Below are 19,029 nucleotides of genomic sequence, written 5' to 3' on the forward strand. Positions count from 1 at the left end.
GAAAAGAAGGACCAGGGGGACATGATAGAGGTCTTCCAGTATTTGAGGGGCTGCCACAAAGAGGAAGGGGATCAAATTTTTCTCCAAAGCACCAGAAGGCAGGACAAGAAGCAACAGATGGAAATTCATCAAGGAGACAAGCAACCTGGAATTATGGAGGAACTTTCTGACAGTGAGGACTATCAACCAGTGAAATAGAAGTTGCCTTCAGAAGTTATGGGTGCTTCATCACTGAAAGTCTTGAAGAAGAGGTTGGATAACTGTTGGTATCGGGCAGGGGGCTGGACTGGAAGATCTCTAACAACTTTGTAGTCTGTTGTGGCCCTTAGTTTGATTGTCTCAAAGTACAACAAAACTAAGAAAATGCCCTGTATTGGAAACGTTGACCCCTCAAAGGATTAAAGTGGTATTATTCTCAAGCCGCTATTGTTAAACTGCAACTTTATAATATCAGAATTATGTGAACAGACTGTTCCCCTTAGTGGCATCACTCAGAGACAATTTATTCTATTTTATACTTGTTAACAAGACCAGTGATCCGCGAAGACGAGCCTTCTCCTTTCCATTTTGGTTCCTTAGAGTTTAAACAAACAGTTTTGGGGGCCAAGGAGGTAGTAATAGCCACCAATTGTGTCAATTCCATTTCTCCCCAAAAACAGACCCTCTCTTCACACACACACACACACACACACACATATATATAGCCAACCTTTAATGAGTAGTAAAGGAGAAATTGATGTCAGTTGATCACATCCAAACCTTTAGGGACAATTGATGTTATCTGATGCTGCCAACAACTCCCCCATAATAGGGTCTTCCTGTAGCCTAGCAAAGATAGTATGTCAGTGAAATAGCAATCACAGACTGATAATCTTGAGCTCAGCAGGAAAAGTGATGCAATGACCTTGACCGGAGCTTAAGAATTCCTTACTAAGAGTCATCTGAAATATAATTAAAGGCACTTCTGCCATCCAAAACTTTAGCAAAAACGCAAAGCATCGCTTTCGTATATGGAACAGAGAAGAAATTCTGCTTTTATAGCTGCAGAGCTTATGGTCACGAGTGATATGAAATATTAGAAATGTGACAGTTTTATAATAATTTTAGACTTATTGGAATCGCTGGTAGCTTTCCCCCCCCTGCAAACTCAGACTGGAACAATGGCTTTAAAGATTTCTTGCCGTTTAGCTACGTTAGAAGTTTGCTCCGTCGACATGATTTAATTTTAATGTGATAGTTACCGAGCAGTGGCACGAAATATGCTAACGACGTTAAGGATGTTGAATATTCAACCTCATGTCAAGAAGAAGAAAAAACAAGAACTCTTACGGATGTTTTTGTGGCATAGTTTTATGCTAGGTTCCTAAACTATATGTTTCACATTATCTTGTCAAACATGCCAGATATTTTGGGGGGTGCGGGGAAGGCTGATATTTTTCCATATAATATTTTGTATAATCATGAGTTCTTTGCAAATATGTCACTGCTGGCTAATAATCCAGACTGCAAACATTGGTCAGAGTTTAACTTGTTCTTCTTTCCTTCCTTAGAATGTTAATACAGGTCGCTACTTCCCTGTGTTTTTTTTCCCCTAAACTAATTGAAAATTTATTTGCATTGCTTCGTGGTTGTTCTCTTTGATGCCACTTCCCCGCCACATATTTGCATCCTAATGGTCCATTTGATGTTTATTGGTTACATCAGAGATGGTATTCAGCTGGTTCTGACCAGTTCTGGAGAACCGGTAGGGGAAATTTTGAGTAATTCAGAGAACCAGCAAATCCCACCTCTGACTGGGCCCGTCCCCATCTATTCCCTGCCTCCCATTGAGTCCTAGCTGATTGGCTGGCTCTTCTTTGGTTGCCCTGTACAGGAGAACGGAGCTGGAAAGCAGGTTAGTGGGGTGGGGATGGAATTGAGATTTTGCAGTATATCCTTCCCCCGTGTGGGGTGGGAATTTTGCAGTATCCTTCCCCTGCCACACCCACCAAGCCACGTCCTTCAAGTCATGCCACTCCCACCAAGCCACGCCCACAGAACCAGTAGTAAAAATTGTGAAGACAAGGATGTTCACCTTGTTGCTAAAATGGGCACAAACTGTAGACTAATTTGTGGTCCAGAACTATAGATGTCAAGTTTGGAAGATGAGGTCTCACAAGTAATTTGAGATCTGCTAAACAACTAAACACCATCTTGTGCCCCTGGATATCAAGCCACGTGCTAAGGCTGTATTGCTATTCTTCTTCTCATCATTCCTATTACCTTGTCCTGTTGGTATCTTATGACTATCACTTTGTTGGTTGTATCTTATGATTTATGTTGATTGCTTTTATTTAGTATCTTGTGACTATCATTGAGCGTTGTATTTTATGATTTCTGATGATTGTATTTTATGATTATGATCATGATTTATCACTACTTGTGTGTACACTGAGAGCTTATGCACATAATCCCTGTGTGTCCAATCACACTTGACCAATAAACTTATCTTCTTTCTTCCCCCCTCCCCTTCTTCATTATTCTATTCTGTTCTGTTCTGTTCTGTTCTGTTCTATTCTATCCTATCCTATCCTATCCTATCCTATCCTATCCTATCCTATCCTATCCTATCCTATCCTACTCTATTCTATTCTAGTTTATTATCTGTTCTGATTCTATTCTATTCTATTCTATTCTATTCTATTCTATTCTATTCTATTCTATCCTATCCTATCCCATCCCAACCCATCCCATTCCTAGTTTTGTAAAGCACTCGAGCACAATGCTTTTATAGAGAGAAAATTCTGAACAATTATACCTGACTAGATTTCATGCATGTTGTAGAAAGAAGTGAAACCTACCTTATACAGTAAAAAAAAAAATCAGTTCTACCTGAGAGAACCTTCCCACTGTGTCCGTTTAGCCATCTTGTCTGACCATCGTTTGATCTGCATGGGGTTATTCCACCAAGGAATAGATCTCTCTTGGTTTCCTAGCATCAAATAACTTGTAGATCATTGTGTTAACAGGCTCCTCATTGTGTTAACAGGACATGGGAAGTGATATTCTTCTTTTCCACAATGAAGAAGTCTCTGAGTGTAAGTTTGAGATTTTCAAAGGGCAATTTCAAAGTTACTGGCAGTGACTGTCGTTAGAACAGCTTTTGCAATCAGAGAATTCCTTATCAAATGGAATTTCCTTTTTACAATTTCAGCAGAGAAGTTATCTCAATCCTGTTTAAACTGCAGGGTTATTACAGAGTCATTATTAATGGATGAAAAAAAATGAAATATTCAGTTCATAGCTCTCAGTTTTCATCATAAGGATAATGTGCTTTAGATGGGCTTAGATAGAGTTATGAGTTCAGAGAATTATCATGTAGGATTCTATTCTATTCTATCCTATCTTCTCTCCTCTCCTCTCCTCTCCTCTCCTCTCCTCTCCTCTCCTCTCTTCCCTTCCCTTCCCTTCCCTTCCCTTTCATTCTCTAAATTCTATTCTATTCTATCCTATCCTATCCTATCCTATCCTATCCTATCCTATCCTATCTTCGATTCCATTCCATTCTCTAAATTCTATTCTATTCTACTCTATTCTATTCTATTCTATTCTATTCTATTCTATCCCCATCCCTATTCCTATTCCTATTCTATCCTATCCTATCCTATCCTATCCTCTATTCTATTCTATTTGATTCCGTTCCATTCCATTCTGTAAATTCTATTCTGTTCTATTCTGTCCTATTCTATTCTATTCTGTTCTGTTCTGTTCTGTTCTGTTCTGTTCTGTTCTGTTCTGTTCTATTCCACTTCCACTTCCACTTCCTATTCTAAAACCAAACTTAACTAATCATAGTTTTGGAAAGTTGATCCTGCCCTCTAGATTCACCGGGGTCTTTTCTAGATCACGACTCTCCCAATAACTGGTGTAATTTTATCAACTTCTAGCTTTAGCCCCAACCCACCCCCATTTACAAAATATAATGTTAGAACACCCACATGATCTTTATTGGGGGCAGGGGAGGGGGAGGAATGAAGTGTGTCGATTAAACCGGTACGAAAAATAGTGGCTATGTCTAGAGTGGTCCTCCTCCATTTTTGGCCCCCTGAAAGCAAACCACTGGGACAATACCCTTTCTTAAAATCAGCCACATCTAAATTTAAATCCGCTTGCATCCTTTAAAAAAAAGGGGGGGAGTGGTTTCAGATATCTATCTATCTATCTATCTATCTATCTATCTATCTATCTATCTATCTATTTATCTATTTGGCTGCTAAAACTTGGTAACATGATCCAGCGATTATCCACCGAAGTCTGTTTAAAAGTGGCATGAAGAATTCCAACGCCTTTGAAGCAGCTGGAGAAATATCGCCCTTGCCTGAGTATTTCTGCTTACCTAAGCTGAACACTATTCTCCAAGTCGATACCTGGAAAGTACCATTTCTCTTTTAAATGTTCCAGACAACAATCAATCAATGGGTTCAGCTTTCACCCTGTTTTGTCTTTGAAGCATCCATTATCTGGGCCAGAATGGGAGGGGACCTCTGGTATGGCGTGAATTAAATCACCCTAGGGCTGTCCCTACCCCCCTCCCAAAAAATTTCTGCAATACATTGCTTTGATGCCCCGTGTTGAAGCGGGAGGAGGCAAACCCCCATCCTGCGATTCCCAAATAAGTCAGGGGTCCTTTATCTTGGCAAGATAAGGGACACACTTCTGGGAAAGCAAGGTTGCATATCTACACAACGGTCTTCAAAAGAGTCATAAAAAAGATCTTCGAAGAAAACTCTGGTTCTTTGGAAAGAAAGCAGAGAGACTTTGTTAAAGTTTAGCAGTTTGCCAATCTGTTATTACAATCAGAATAGAGCCAGTAGGGACCTTGGAGGTCTTCTAGTCCAACCTTCTATGCTCAAGCAGGAGACCCTAGACCATTCCAAACAAGTGGTTGTCCAATTTGTTCTTGAAAGCCTCCAGTGATGGAGCTCCCACAACTTCTGAAGGCAACTTCTACCCCACTGGTTGATTGTTCTCACTGTTAGGAAATTTCTCCTTAATTCCAGGTTGCTTCTCTCCTGGATGAGTTTCCATCCGTTGTCTCTTGTCCTCCCTTCTGGTGCTTTAGAATAGAATTTGACACACACCCCCTCCTCTTTGTGGCAGCTTCTCAAATACAGGAATGCTGCTATCATGTCCCCCCCACAGTCCTTCTTTTCACTAGACTACCCATACCTAAATATTGCAACCGTTCTTTATATGTTTTAGTATCCAGGCTTTAATCCCCTTAGTTGGTCTTCTCTGCACCTTTTTTTCCCCAAAGTCTCCATGTCTTTTTTTGTAACAGTGACCAAAACTGGATGCAGCATCCCAGGTGTGACTTTACTAAGACTTTACAAAGTGGTACAGATACTTCACCCGATTTTGATTCCGTGCCTCTCTTTAAACAACCCAGGACTGTGTTAGCTTTTTTAGCTTGTTGAGAGTCTTTGAGGATTGTGAGAGTACTTAAGAGTACTCGTGTAAAAACAGCCCACATTTACAATGAAGATACCCTCCAACCTAATTTGTCTTCACTCTGGTGGGTGTCAGGCAGGTGCTAAATGGATTCCATGCCTCATGGCACTTTGGCCTATCAAATCCAGTGAATACACCGGAGTCACCGCCATGAATTCCCTCCCCCTCAATTCAGTGCCCAGCCTTAATAAACGGGGCAACCCTGGGATGGTTGGGTTCTCTTACAGGTTAAGGGAGCTTTTAGTATTTATCAGCAAGAGACACCTCCCCCCCAGCCTTTCTGAATGCCAGCCATGCTTGAAAAGTTGAGACTAATCTTCCCCATCGGCTTAATGATTGTCAGTGAGCATTTGACCGGTGTCAAAACATTAAAGGCAAATAGAAAAATAAATTATCCATGAACATCCAAAAGCGGTGATTCAAACCTGTCATTTGCTGCTCCAACGTTTTGCAGAAGGTAAGATGGTGAGATACAAAAATTATTTGAAATGGAGGGTAGGCTCTAAGTGAGATTTGAGCCCCAAATCTTCCCTTCCCCCTTCCCCTTCAACCAATGGAATGGCTTGCCTCCATAGGTTGTTGGACCTCCCCTCCTCCCCTTCCCTCCATTGCACTCCCCCCCTTCCCCTTTCCATTAACCAGTGAAACAGCTTGCCTCCAGAAGTCGTTGGTCCTTCCCTCCCCTTCCCTTCCCTTCCGACCCAAGAAAGCTTCTTCAGCTCTGACTGAATGGTGGGGCATGGAAGGATTTAGATTCCTGGCTGTTGTGTCCCGCTGTGGCTGGAGGAGCTGGCATCAGAGTCGGACAGCGAGGAGGTTGGGGAGGAACATGGGCCAGTCCTGGAGGCTGAGGAAGGCTCAGACAAGAGCTCTGTGTCAGAGGCAGTGATGGGGCCAGCTGGCAGTCATCAGCTGCTTTTGGGCTCACACAGCAGTGAGGCCGGGGAGCAGCTGGAGCCTGTTCCCAGCCTGTGCATGTGCAGAGCTGCTAAAAGGAAGGAGCAGTTAAGACCTCATGGTTGACATGTGAGCAAGGCCACAGGTGGATGGTGAACGGCCCCTCCCCTAGGGATTAAAAGAGGAGCAAAAGGGAGGGGGCTTTTGCAGGAAACAATTCCTTCATTCCAGCAGTGTGATGATCTGTCTGTGCATCTCAGAGACTCTGTGCTGAGACCTTCCTTGTCAGCACTGCATTTGGAAATATTTACTTGGCAGCTCTCCAAGCTAGATAAGGTCTGTGCTCCTAATGACACCCTCAAACGACTGTTTGCCAGGCCTTTGGCTGCAGGTGAATGCAAGACAATCATCCTCGTTTAATAAAAGGGGTTCTGCCAGGACAAAAAAATCTGCTTAGTGCTTCAGAACGCTTTCAGACAGCTGGTCATTTGTGTCCTTTTTGGACTACAACATCTGGCTCTGGACCATGATCTCTAAGATCTCTGCTCTATAGCTAATGTGCGATCTTCCTAAAGGAGATCAGTCATGACCATTCTTTCGAATGGACAGAAGTTGAAACTGAAGCTCAAATACTTTGGCCACCAAATGAGAAGAAGAAGAAGACTCCTTGGAGAAGACCCCGATGTTGGGAAAGACGGGAAGCAAAAGGAGAAGGAGACAACAGAGGATGAGGTGGTTAGATAGGAGATGGCAAGGAACTTGAATTTGGGCAGAGTCAGAGACAGTGGAGGATACGGGAGCCTGGCATGCTGTGCCTCATGGGTTATGAAGAATAGCAGAGTTGCAATTCCAGAGTTGGAAGGGACTTTGGAGGTCTTCAAGTCCAGCCCCTGCTCAAGCAGGAGACTATGTACCTTTTTAGACAAATCGTTGTCCAGTCTCTTCTTAAAAGCCTCCAGTGTTGGAGCACCCACAACTTCTGAAGGCAAGCGGTTCCACTGGTCAATTGTTCTTACTGCCAGGAAATTTGTCCTTAGTTCTGGAATCTAGGTTGCTAGACCTAAGATTGGTGGGTTGGACTCAGGCACGACTTAGCAACTGAACAATAACACAGCTGTAGTGCTTCCTGAAGAATTTGCTCTGAAGTTCCCACAGTGGTTCATTTTCATTCAACAATCCCTGTTGTTGTCAAAGAGCGGAAAAAAATAATTCTATTCGTACTCTCTACATTTTACATTGGTTTTACACCAATACCTCATTCCTGTTTCTTTGTCCATTTTTTTTTAGCTCTAATGTCTTACGCTCCAACAATTCAAAAAGAGAATTATTAAAATTTAATCCAAATTTATGGTAGTCTGTGACCGTAATATAGATTGATTTCATTTGGTTTAATTCAAATGGCTTTTTAAAAAAGCACTATTGAGCTAATTATGAGAAATCAGCTGATATTTTTTTTTAAAAAAATGCCTCCACAGCTCAATTTCTGCCCTCCACAGAGTTTTCCCCTTGACCTAAGATTAGCTGTGAAAAACTCCATGTATTTAGCTACTCTTGAAGGGTAACGTCTAATGTCAATGAACTCACTTAGTGCTCTAGATATTCCTCCTGATGTAGAATTTTACAGCTTTTTACTCTGCAAAGGAAGACTGAGAACACTTTGCCATTTTCCCTGCCGAATTCTGGTAGCTTGGCTCAGGGTGGGGCTTGACTGTTTTGTATGTTCCACACTCGAATGCTCACCAAGTATGGAAGAGACAACCTGAGACCTTATTCTGACCCAGGCTTAGCAGAACCAAGCCTCCTTGTCCTGAAAATAACCCTCTTTATTTAGTTACTATGAATTCATGCCATCTATACACAGAAAAATCCTGGCAATATTCCTCCCAAGGGTTAATTGCAAGAACAGACCTTATCAGTCCTTGGATAGTTGCGAGGCCGAGAGCTTCCAGTGGCAAGGCTGTAATTTAAATATCAGGCAAGGAGTCTCTGTGAGGCATGAACTCTGATAAGCAAATCTTCCAAAACAAATATGAACTAATAGTCTCCTGCAACCACCACTCCCCTTTTGCTTCTTTGATTCCCCAGGGAAGGGTCATTCAGTGTCCACATGTGCCTTTCCTTCCGAGCTGGCCCCTGTTCCTTAATTGTTCTCCTCTCCTGACAGCTCTGCGCATGCGCACATCTGGAACAGACTCCAGCTATTCTTCTTCCCCACTTATCTATGACTCCAAAGGCAGCTGGGAAATATCGGACTGCCCTGGCCCCATCTCTGCCTCTGAAGCACAGCATCCATCAGAGCTTTCCCCAGACTCCAGGACTGGGCCAAGTTCCTCTCCAACCTCCTCACTATCCGAGTCTGCTGCCAGCTTTGCTGGCCGCTGGCAGGCCACAACAGATCTGAGTGACCCTCCCCAGAATGTTTTCATTGGAAATGATACAGCCAGCACTGGGTACTAACTGGAGGGTTTGTGCTAAAGGCCCTATGTAAAAGATAGAATACAGAATAACAGAGTTGGAAGGGACCTTGGAGGTCCTCTAGTCTATCCTCTTGCTCAAGCAGGAGACCCTATAACATTCCAGACAAATGTCTGTGGAGATTCTCAGTTATCTAGGTCATGGTTGTCCCAAAGGTGCTTTTTTTTTTCATGAGGCAATTAGACTTTTCGGTTTTTCTTTGAAGAGGTTTCACTTCTCATCCAAGAAGCTTCTTCAGCTCTGACTAGATGGAGGGGAATGGAAGGATTTCTGCTCCTTGCAGACAGCTGGTCATTTGCATCCTTTTGGAGAGCCACTGACTGGAGGTTTATCTGTGTCCTCGGGTGGTGCAAAGAGGCGTGGAGCTTTCTTAGAACCACTTCACAAATGCATGGTGAACCTAGAAGAACAAACCCATCAGGACTAGAGTCAGCAGTCCACCCACATTGAAAAGACACAGGCCACTCTTTTGAAGACAACAAAGTCCACATTTTGGATAGAGAGGACTCCTGGTTTGGAAGAGAGGGTCGAAGAGGCCACCTAGGTCAAAATTGAACAGCCTTCTCTCAGAAAGAGGGGGGGGGGATATGACATCATCTATCTCCAATCTACAACATGGTCCTTTTAACAGTTTCAAGAAGGCTGCATACTCATTTGCATCATTGCAGGTGACCCTGAGGACACAAAACTCCAAGTGGCCTCAATGACCCTCTGAAAAGAACGCAAATGACCAGATGACTGCAAGAAGCGTAAATCCTGCCCTTCCCCACCATCCAGTCAGAGCTGAAGAAGCTTCTTGGAGGAGAAGAGAAACCTCTTCAAAAAAAAAACAAAGTCCAGATGCCTTTTGAAAAAAAACAACACTTTTGAGATTATTCTGTCTCTGCGCCTTTGGTAAGTGCAACGCCTTATTTTTCTTACCACCGAATTGCATTTTGTGGATTAGAGCCTGGATAACTAAACATTTCTCAAACCTAATGGTATCTTTTCTCTTGAACAGGCTAACTGGATTAGGATTAGCGGTAAAGTCACCTGCGTGCACTCTAAATTACATTACTTTGAGAGCGACAGTGAATGTGAGAGGAATACAGAGACGCAAAGAGTTAAATAAAGAGAGCCAACTTCTCAATCTTGGTATTTATTGGGTAGGGGAAAAAAAATGAAAGCTGAGGGAAAATCCAATGCTGAGAGCCAATGAGGTGGGCTTTTTCCCCAAGGGAAGGACATTCTCTGTTCTGCCTTTGCCTTTATCCTCTTGGAAGTTGGGCAGAAGCCAGGTGAGAGAAAACAGCTCGGCCAGCAGAAATAGCTGGACTTAGTAAATTGGAAGAGCAAACTAGGGTCAGTGAAGTTAGACACGGTATAGATTTTGTATTATTTTTATGGATGGAGATTTGGTCTGTGTGAAATTGTTCAGGTGTGTGTGTTTGTATGTGTGTGTGTGTGAGAGAGAGAGAGAGAGAGAGAGAGATGGTGGAACTGAGGGCACAACTGACAAAGATCAATGCTTTCCAAGGGCTCTTGTTTCTTTTCTTCTCCCATTCCTTTCCCTCTTTAGCTTTCTGCTAGGACTCTGCCTTTGCCTCTAGTAAAGGTCTGCAATTCCTCCCTGAGTCAGGGGTGCTCTCTTGGAGGAAAGGATCCAACCTTTAGCAGCAGTGGTGGAATTCAATTTTTTTTACTACCAGTTATGTGGGCGTGGCTTATTTGGTCGGCGTGGCTTGGTGGTCATGTGACTGGAGGGGTGTGGCTTGGTGGGCATGTGTCTGGGTGGGTGTGCTTGGTGGTCATGTGACTGGGTGGGCGTGGCCAACTCAATGTCACTCATATCAAGGGGTGCCTCACCTGGCCCCTCCCCTCCCAGCCATTCCTTGTCACCCAGCCTCAACTTATCTATAGTTCTGTAAAAATGTTGGTCACCTTTTTTGACTTTATTATGTGCATACTATAGGTGTACTTTCGTGGACCACTGAAAAGAGGAAATGGTTTACATGCTTTACCCAAGAGTGTGATAGGCAACAGGCTTTTAAGGGGCTGCCACAAAGAAAGGGGGACAATGTATTTTCCAAAGAAGCAGAATGCAAACAAGAAGCAATGGATGGAAACTGAACAGAGAGAAGCAACCTAAAACTAAGGAGAAATTTCCTGACAGTGAGAACAATTAACCAGTGGAACTGCCTGTCTCCAGAAGTTCTGGGTGCTCAATCGCTGGAAGTTTTTGAGAAAAGACTGGACAGCCACTTCTCTGAAATGGTATAGGGTTCACCCCAAGGTCCCTTCTAAGTATTCTTCTGACACCTTTCCCAGGATTTCTACTCAGAGTTTGGCATCCTCAGTTTTCTTGCCTGAGCTGGGGGTTGGACTAGAAGACCTCCAAGGTCTCTTTTCAACTCTTGTTAAACACATGTGTATTTTATGCTCTAGACTATTGACATTGAATGCATGTAAACCCTGAAAAATATGTGGTAGCCCTGGGCAAAAGAAAGGCAGAAAAATCACTCTAGGTGTAGGGACAATTGCCCCCAACAATCTGGGTCCTTGTTTGACCCACCTTGGAAGGATGGAAGGTTGAGTCAACCTTGAGCTGGTCAGGATCAAACTGCTGGCAATGAGCAGAGTCAGCGTGCAATACTGCATTCTAACTACTAGGACACCATGACCCTTCCTCCTCCTTTTTCCTTCTTTCCTTCCTTCCTTCCTTCTTTCCATCCTTCCAACTTAGCAGTAGCCCTTATATACAGCTTCACAGTACTTTACATCCCTCTCTAAGCAGATTACAGAGTCTGCCTCTTGTCCCCGCAACCATCTGGATCCTCATTTGACCGTCCTTGAAATGACAGAAGGCTGAGTCAACCTTGAGCTGGTCAGGATCGAACTCCTGACAGTGGAAGGCAGAATTAGCCTGCAATACTGCATTCCAACCACTGCACCACCGAGGCTCCTTTTCATTTTCATTGCAAATATGGCTACAGATCTTTTTCTTTTAATGGAATGAAGCCACCTTATGGTTATAGAATGGATAGAATTCCCGTGTCGAATTAATTTGAGTAAATCGTGCTCCAAGTGTTTGCATATACGGTTTTGAATATCAAGTTAGAGTTGGTGGACAGGGGTTGTTTTGTTTGTTTGTTTTTGATGGAAGACCCTGCAGTGACAACATCAAATAAATTCATATCCAAAAAAACAAAGCTTGACAAAGGAAGAATATGACAGCCTTTCTGTGTTGCCTATTCTGCAGCTGTCAACTGCCACTTGTAGGGTAATTTTGTATAATCTGTTTGTGGTGAAATGCACCATTCACACAGTAAGCTCCTGTCACATTCATTTAACTTCTCCGAGCCAGGAAATCAGAGCATTTAAAACTCAGGCCACTTCTTCTTGTTTTTAACTGACCCACCAACAGATTCATCATACAATTTCCCCCTCCCCTGAATTCAGATATCATTTATCTGAATTATAACACCCCAGGAAAGGAAGGATACTTCTTGAGTCCCGGAAGTAGAAACGATAAGCCTATGTAATTATACTCCTGATTTGAACCCAGCTCTTAGCTTTGAAATCCCCAAATAAGGCTTATTCAGGCAGAAAAGCCTCCATAATACAGCAGCCATTGGGAGGGACCGATGGTGATTCGTAGCCATTTTGCACAATCCTAACACCAAAAGTTGATCTGAGGAATGAAACTTCCATTTCGGGAGATGTAGAACACAGACTGGAAAGTTGACTGAATTGCAAAGCTAAGGAATGCTAAACTCCTTGAATGGAAGTGAAATTTTTATTTCATTGAATTGTAACATTGACTCTGTAAGAATGTTGGGACAAAGTCCAGCATTTGAAGAAGAAAAGGAGAAATGGTGTAACGTGTATATTGTGTATATTGTTGAAGTCTCAGAAAAAGAAAAAAGCTGCTCATCACCCCACAACTTCAATGTCAACTCGTAAAGCATTCCTATACCTGTTTTAGAGTTGCCATAAATAAGGAAAGAGGGAGAAAATCTGAAGGAGCAGGGCAGCAGTTTAAAACCAGAAACACATTTCACACTTATCTTACAAAGATTGTAACTAAACTACCGGATCTTCTGCCTGAGAACATCCTTAATTGAACTTGCTTCATTGGAGAACCTGATTTATGACACACCCAGGGGGAGGGGAAAAACAGGGTCACAGGTGACTGTAAATTATGTATGCTAGAGTTGGCTTCATACAGGCTAATGCTGAGGCTCATGATTTAATTAGGGCAATTGCCGGAATCCTGACATTAAAATTACTCTGAGGGTTACATAATCATTGAATGGCTCTAGAGAACATGGCTTAAACAACTCCAGAAATAGTGAGTACTGGAGGTTTTCAAGAAGCGATTGGACCCCCATTTCTCCGGCATGATATAAGGTCTCCTACATAAGTTGGGAGTTGGACTAGAAGACCTCCAGGGTCCCTTCCAACCCTGTTATTCTCTGGTCTTCTACTATGTTCATTGTTTTAAAGACAACCAGAACAAAAAATCTTTTTGTGATCTTGCCCTGAGAGAGCAATTCAGGAGCCCCCCTGAATAACCCATAATTGGGTAGACACAGTAGAAAAACCCCTGATTTAGAGTCACCCACTGGAGGAATAAAAACTTAAGCATTTCCGCTCCTTTTGGCATGAAGAGTCAAAGTCATTGAAGGGAACAGGGACCTGGGAAGCCAACTCTGAGTGCCCCCACCTTCCTTGCAAACTTTGCTTCCCCCAGAGAAGACTCCTCAAAAGTTCTGAATTCAGGTCTCCTGCATGGAATGGACTTGAATTTAAATGGGTTTACCTCATAGCAGGCAAAGGAGAATATTGGGCCCTCAAGAAACTGAACTTTAGTCAGCCAGGACATTGCTTACCCATTGGGAGAAGGGAATATTTTGTGTAGGAAAGTGGGAAATACTTCATGTTGTATACAAATAGTCAGTCTGAAACCTTATTACCCAGCCAGCGTGTGAAAATTTTACTGGGGCCCTTCATTTGTTAGGAGAATCAAGACCATTAATTAGGTTGCAGTATAGAAGGTTTATTCGATATTTGTAGCTCAAAGTTGAAATGAGAGTCTTTGGTGCCTTCTCAGCTTAGTTGTCTTCTTGTAGATGTTTTCTTACTCAAACTAGGTAACATCGTCAGTGCTAGCATTAGCATCTAGCACTGGCAGTGTTAGCAGTGATGATGTGATGACCGAGGGTGGGATACAAAATAAACACAGTCACAGAAAACAGGTGAATCCCCTTTTATTCCTTCACTTTGCTTCCAAGCTCCAAATATTCTTGACAGAACACAAAAAACTCCCACACGAACAGTTACAAGAAGAAGGAAAAAAGCAACACAAACCAGGCAAGATAAGGGCTGGAGGACGTTCACAAATAACACATATTGGGAAGGACGTCAAACTAAGAGAGGAACCATAAACTAGAGATATTTCCATGCTTTGTTTCTAGCGTTTGCCCATACACATGTCCATCCTTTTATTCAGTTGTCACAGCTGCAGCCCATGAAGAGGATCAAGGCCCTCTCCTCCCGAGGAGACCACATCTCTTCCTTATCCTCTCCTCCCTGCATGCCCTAGGATGGATAAGGGATGGGTCTGGGTCCTCCTCTGAGTGCTCAGCTGGCTTCTGCCCTTCCCCAGACTCCTCCACAACCTCCGGAGCCACACTTCCACTCCCAGTCAGCTGTTCCTCCTCTCCCTCAGAGTCAGTCTCCACCAGGGGCATGACAGATGATGCTACCTAGTTTGAGTAAGAAAATAAGCAAGCTCAGAAAGCAGCAAGGGCACTCAGTTTTATCCAAGTATATACACCAGGATCTGGTCAGCTAAAGTTCTACACCAGATAAGGGGTAACACAGAATTCAGAAGGGGTTGGACTTAGAATGCTTGTGGGAATGCAACAACTCTAAGCTAATGATGCATTTAATCCCACCACCCCCACCCCAACTCTGCCTGCTCTCCTCCTACACCAAGATCCCTATTCATCTGGTCAAATGACTCTCCCTTCAGCCCACACAACATGCCTCCAGATGCTCACTCACAATATCATTAGGATTGGGGTTTCAATGTGAGAAGTTCAGTTCTAGTACAAGAAGCAAAGCCCACTCTGATAACAGATACGCAGATCCCTCCGGGATTTCCCACTCAACTGGGAAATCATTGTGTTTTATCTCCATTTTAAAACATTTTTTTCTTTCTTCCACTCTTGCTCTAGTGACATATTCCTTATCTGAATCATTCTTCTTCTTCTTCTTCTTCTTCTTCTTCTTCTTCTTCTTCTTCTTCTTCTTCTTCTTCTTCTTCTTCTTCTTCTTCTTCTTCTTCTTCTTCTTCTTCTCCTCCCTCCTCCTCCTCCTCCTCCTCCTCCTCCTCCTCCTCCTCCTCCTTTTGTAATGCTAACCATTTTTCTTGGGAGAAATATTTTGTAATTATAGTCTCTTGAAACAATCCAGCATAAAGCAAGGAGAGAAACCTTCCCAATTCTATCCCTGCTGGTGTTAATTATTTTAGGCAGACTGTCATTTATGTTTTCTAAAGTGGATTTTGTTCATGCAGTCAGGAACATTGCTTAGTGCAGAATTAATTAATCTTTATAAATACGAAACCTGCAGTATCAGCGCCCACATTCAGGAAGGATTCAAGAGGCAAGGTTGAAAGAGTCGATAGGCTGCTGTGGGGAACCACCCCCCCATCAGATACAAGGACAATTAAATTATGCACTTAATCATTACAGGGACACTTATTTCAAGTATCATTGACAAAAAAATTGAAAAGCATGCTTCATTTGAAATAAATGTTTCTAGCAAAACACAGCTATTCGGTGGGAGGGAAAAGCAATAGGAAAGATGAGTGGCAGTGGGATAAAAAAATAAATCCAATGGACCAAAATGCTTGAAAAAGCATATTAAAATAAATTCACCTGTAGTCTTTCTTGATCAGCAGTTTCCAACCAGTATGTCCGGACAACTAGTCAAATCGTCACCTAGATGTTATGAGACTCTTGTATGAAAAACATTTTAGCAAAGAGAAATTGGACATTTTAGCCTGCCAACTGTGTATAAAACTCCTGAAATTTTTAAAGACTTTCTTGTAACCTTAATTAAAAGCTTTCTGTTCGTAGATTCGGAGTTTTCCTGATGAGCATGGATTGGGAATTAAAGATGGATAGCCTGGTAATTGCCTCAATACTAGCTGCAGTGCCATGAAAATATTGGGAAAGCAAGTATGAAATCTTAAAACCATCACTGAGCAATAATAGTAATAAAGGCAAGTAATTAAAATATATCCAAGTGAAGGTAATCCCAGAATCATTAAGAGAGGCTATCCTTTGCTAACTTATGACGAAGGGTTGATTGATTGATGATGCTGGGCCAAGTCACCATTAACTATGCGTTGTAGATAGAATAGAATAGAATGAAAGAATAGAATAGAATAGAATAGAATAGAATAGAATAGAATAAGATAAATAAGATAATAGAATAGAATAGAATAGAATAAGATAATAGAATAGAATAGAACAGACTAGAATAGAAGGAAATAATAGAATAGAATAGAATGACAGACTAGAATACAACAGAATAGAATAGAATAGAATAGAATAGAATGAGATAATAGAATAGAATAGAACAGAATACAATAGAATAGGAGTAGAGTAGAGTAGAATAATTGAATGAAGAATAGATTAGACTACACTAGACTAGAATAGAATAGAATTCTGTATTGGCCAAGTGTGATAGATCTTTCTCATGACAATTTTGTCCCCATTCTGGTCCTTCCCATTTTCCAGAATGGGTAGTCCTTGTCTTACAATGACATTTGAGACCAAAATTTCAGAGAAAGGGGAGAGAGAGAGGAAGAGAGAATGAGAGGAGAGAGTGAAGAGAAACAAGAGAGAGATGAGAGAGAGAAGGAGAGAGAGAGAAAGAGAGAGAAACCAAAGTTACCCTGTTTCATAGCTCCAATTGGTGTGAGGTGAATCCACACAATTTGGACCTCTCAGTCTCCAGCTCCCAAATGCTCATCCTTCCTTCCCAAAATGGTCTTGGGCCCTTTTGGTTCTGTCCTGGACATCTGATGCAAAGACGGTTGCAGACATTTTGAGCCCATGGAAATCATGCATTGCTCCTGGCTTACAGCTTAGAAAGTTATCAAAACTTTAGCTGACTGGGCCTCGTTCAATAACACATACAATTGAACAAGCTCTGCCTTAGCTGGAGATACAAGCCATCTCTGAACTTCCTTTGAAATTCAAGCAGAAGTTCTCTTCTACGAAGAGCCATACAGGGGTGGGATTCTACTGGTTTGGACTGGTTCTATAGAACTGGTTGTTATGATTCTGCACAGTTCGGAGAACCAGCAACTCGTGCCCCGCCCCTCTCCACCTGCCTTTCCCCTCCCCACCCAGTCAGTCTTTATCACGCATGCCCGACTTCACTGACTACATTCTCCCCCCAGTCACTCCTTAAGGTATTTCTTTTTTCCCCTCCCGACGATCAGCTGTTCCAATGATCAGCTGTGCTGGGATCCCCCTCGCTGCCTTACTGCTTTGCAGGAGGCTTCCCTTCCCTGAGGCCCACGAGGCTCAAAAACGGAGTACAGGAGGGTGTTGCAAAAAAGCCACACCCATCCAGTCACATGGCCATGCCCACCTAGCCACACCCATATAACTGGTTGTTAAAAAATTTGAACCCCACCCCTTGGAGCCACACAATATGTTTTGAAGGCTACCTTGTACGGATGTTCACAGGGACGTTAATTCTGTTGAAGCTCTCTTCAGATTTTGGATTTGCCAGGCAGAGGAAGAAAAGGGGGTCACTTTGCCATATCTCAAGCATGGAGAGGTATGGTTTTGCTCGTACAGCTTACATCACCAATTAGGTAGGCTCCCTTGGTTTTATAGCTTATAGTAAAAGAGATTATTTCATGATTTGTATGACTAAAATTACGTTTTTAATGGAGTTTTAATTGATTCTGAATCCAATTTAAAAATCCTTATATCAAAGCATACCTCAGCTCTCACCACTTGTAAGTATGTCAGATGGATGGGCTCTTAGTTGGTCCTATCACCATTTCAGTCTGCTTGATTTGGAAGTGATTTGGGTTTCAGCTTTGAAAGTGATCTGCCAACCTAGAATTATCGATCAGAATAGAGCTGGAAGGGACCTTGGAGGTCTTCTAGTCCAACCCCCTGCTCAAGCAGGAGACCCTGTACCATTTCAGACAAGTGGCTGTCCAGTCTCTTCTGAAACACTTCCAGTGTTGGAGCACCCACAACTTCTGAAGACTGGCTAATTTCCACTGGCTAATTGTCCTCCATGTTAGGAAGTTCATCCTTAATTCCAGGTTGCTTCCCTCCTTGAGTTCTTATCCATTGTTTCTTGTACCTGCCTTCTGGGGCTTTGGCTCTTCTTCATGGTAGCCCTTAAATATTGGAAGACTGCTATCCTGTCTCCCCTGGTCTTTCTCTTCACCAGACTAGCCAGGCCCAGTTCATGTAACCTTTCTTCATATGTTTTAGCTTCCAGTCCCCTCATCATCTTTGTTGCTCTTCTCTGCACTCTTTCCAGAGCCTCAACATCTTTTTTATATTGTGGCCACCAAAACTGGATGCAGCATTCCAAGTTTGAGGATTCCATAGTTTAGGGATGGAGGATTGAATCCTCTGTTCTAGCATTGATGATGTTAGCTGATGATGCGCCATGGTGGCACAGTGGTTAGAGTGCAGTACTGCACACTACTTCTGCTGACTGCGATCTGTCAGCAATTTGGTAGTTCAAGTCCTACCGGCTCAAGGTTGACTCCGCCTTCCCTCCCTCTGAGGTCAGTAAAATGAGGAACCAGATTGTTGGGGGCAGGAGGCTGACTTTGTAAACCACTCAGAGAGGGCTGGAAAGCACTGTGAAGTGGCATATAAGTCTAAGGGCTGTTGCTATTGCTACCTACTTTGAGGCATGAAATGTCTGCAAGAAAACCACCAAGCTCAGAGAGCACCAAGGACCCCTCATGTCAACCCTGAGCTGCAAATATTCTCCCGTATTGGTAGTTTGAGGAAGTTGGTTGAGATGACTGCCCTTTCCACAGAATATTTTCGGTCTATAAAGACAACAATCTTATCATCTCCAAACAGAGGACAACTTATTAGCTCTTTAGTTTAGCTCACT

The sequence above is a fragment of the Pseudonaja textilis genome, chromosome 6 (assembly GCF_049901715.1).
Source record: "Pseudonaja textilis isolate UNSWEBS1 chromosome 6, rPseTex1.2, whole genome shotgun sequence".
NCBI classification, from domain to species: domain Eukaryota; kingdom Metazoa; phylum Chordata; class Lepidosauria; order Squamata; family Elapidae; genus Pseudonaja; species Pseudonaja textilis.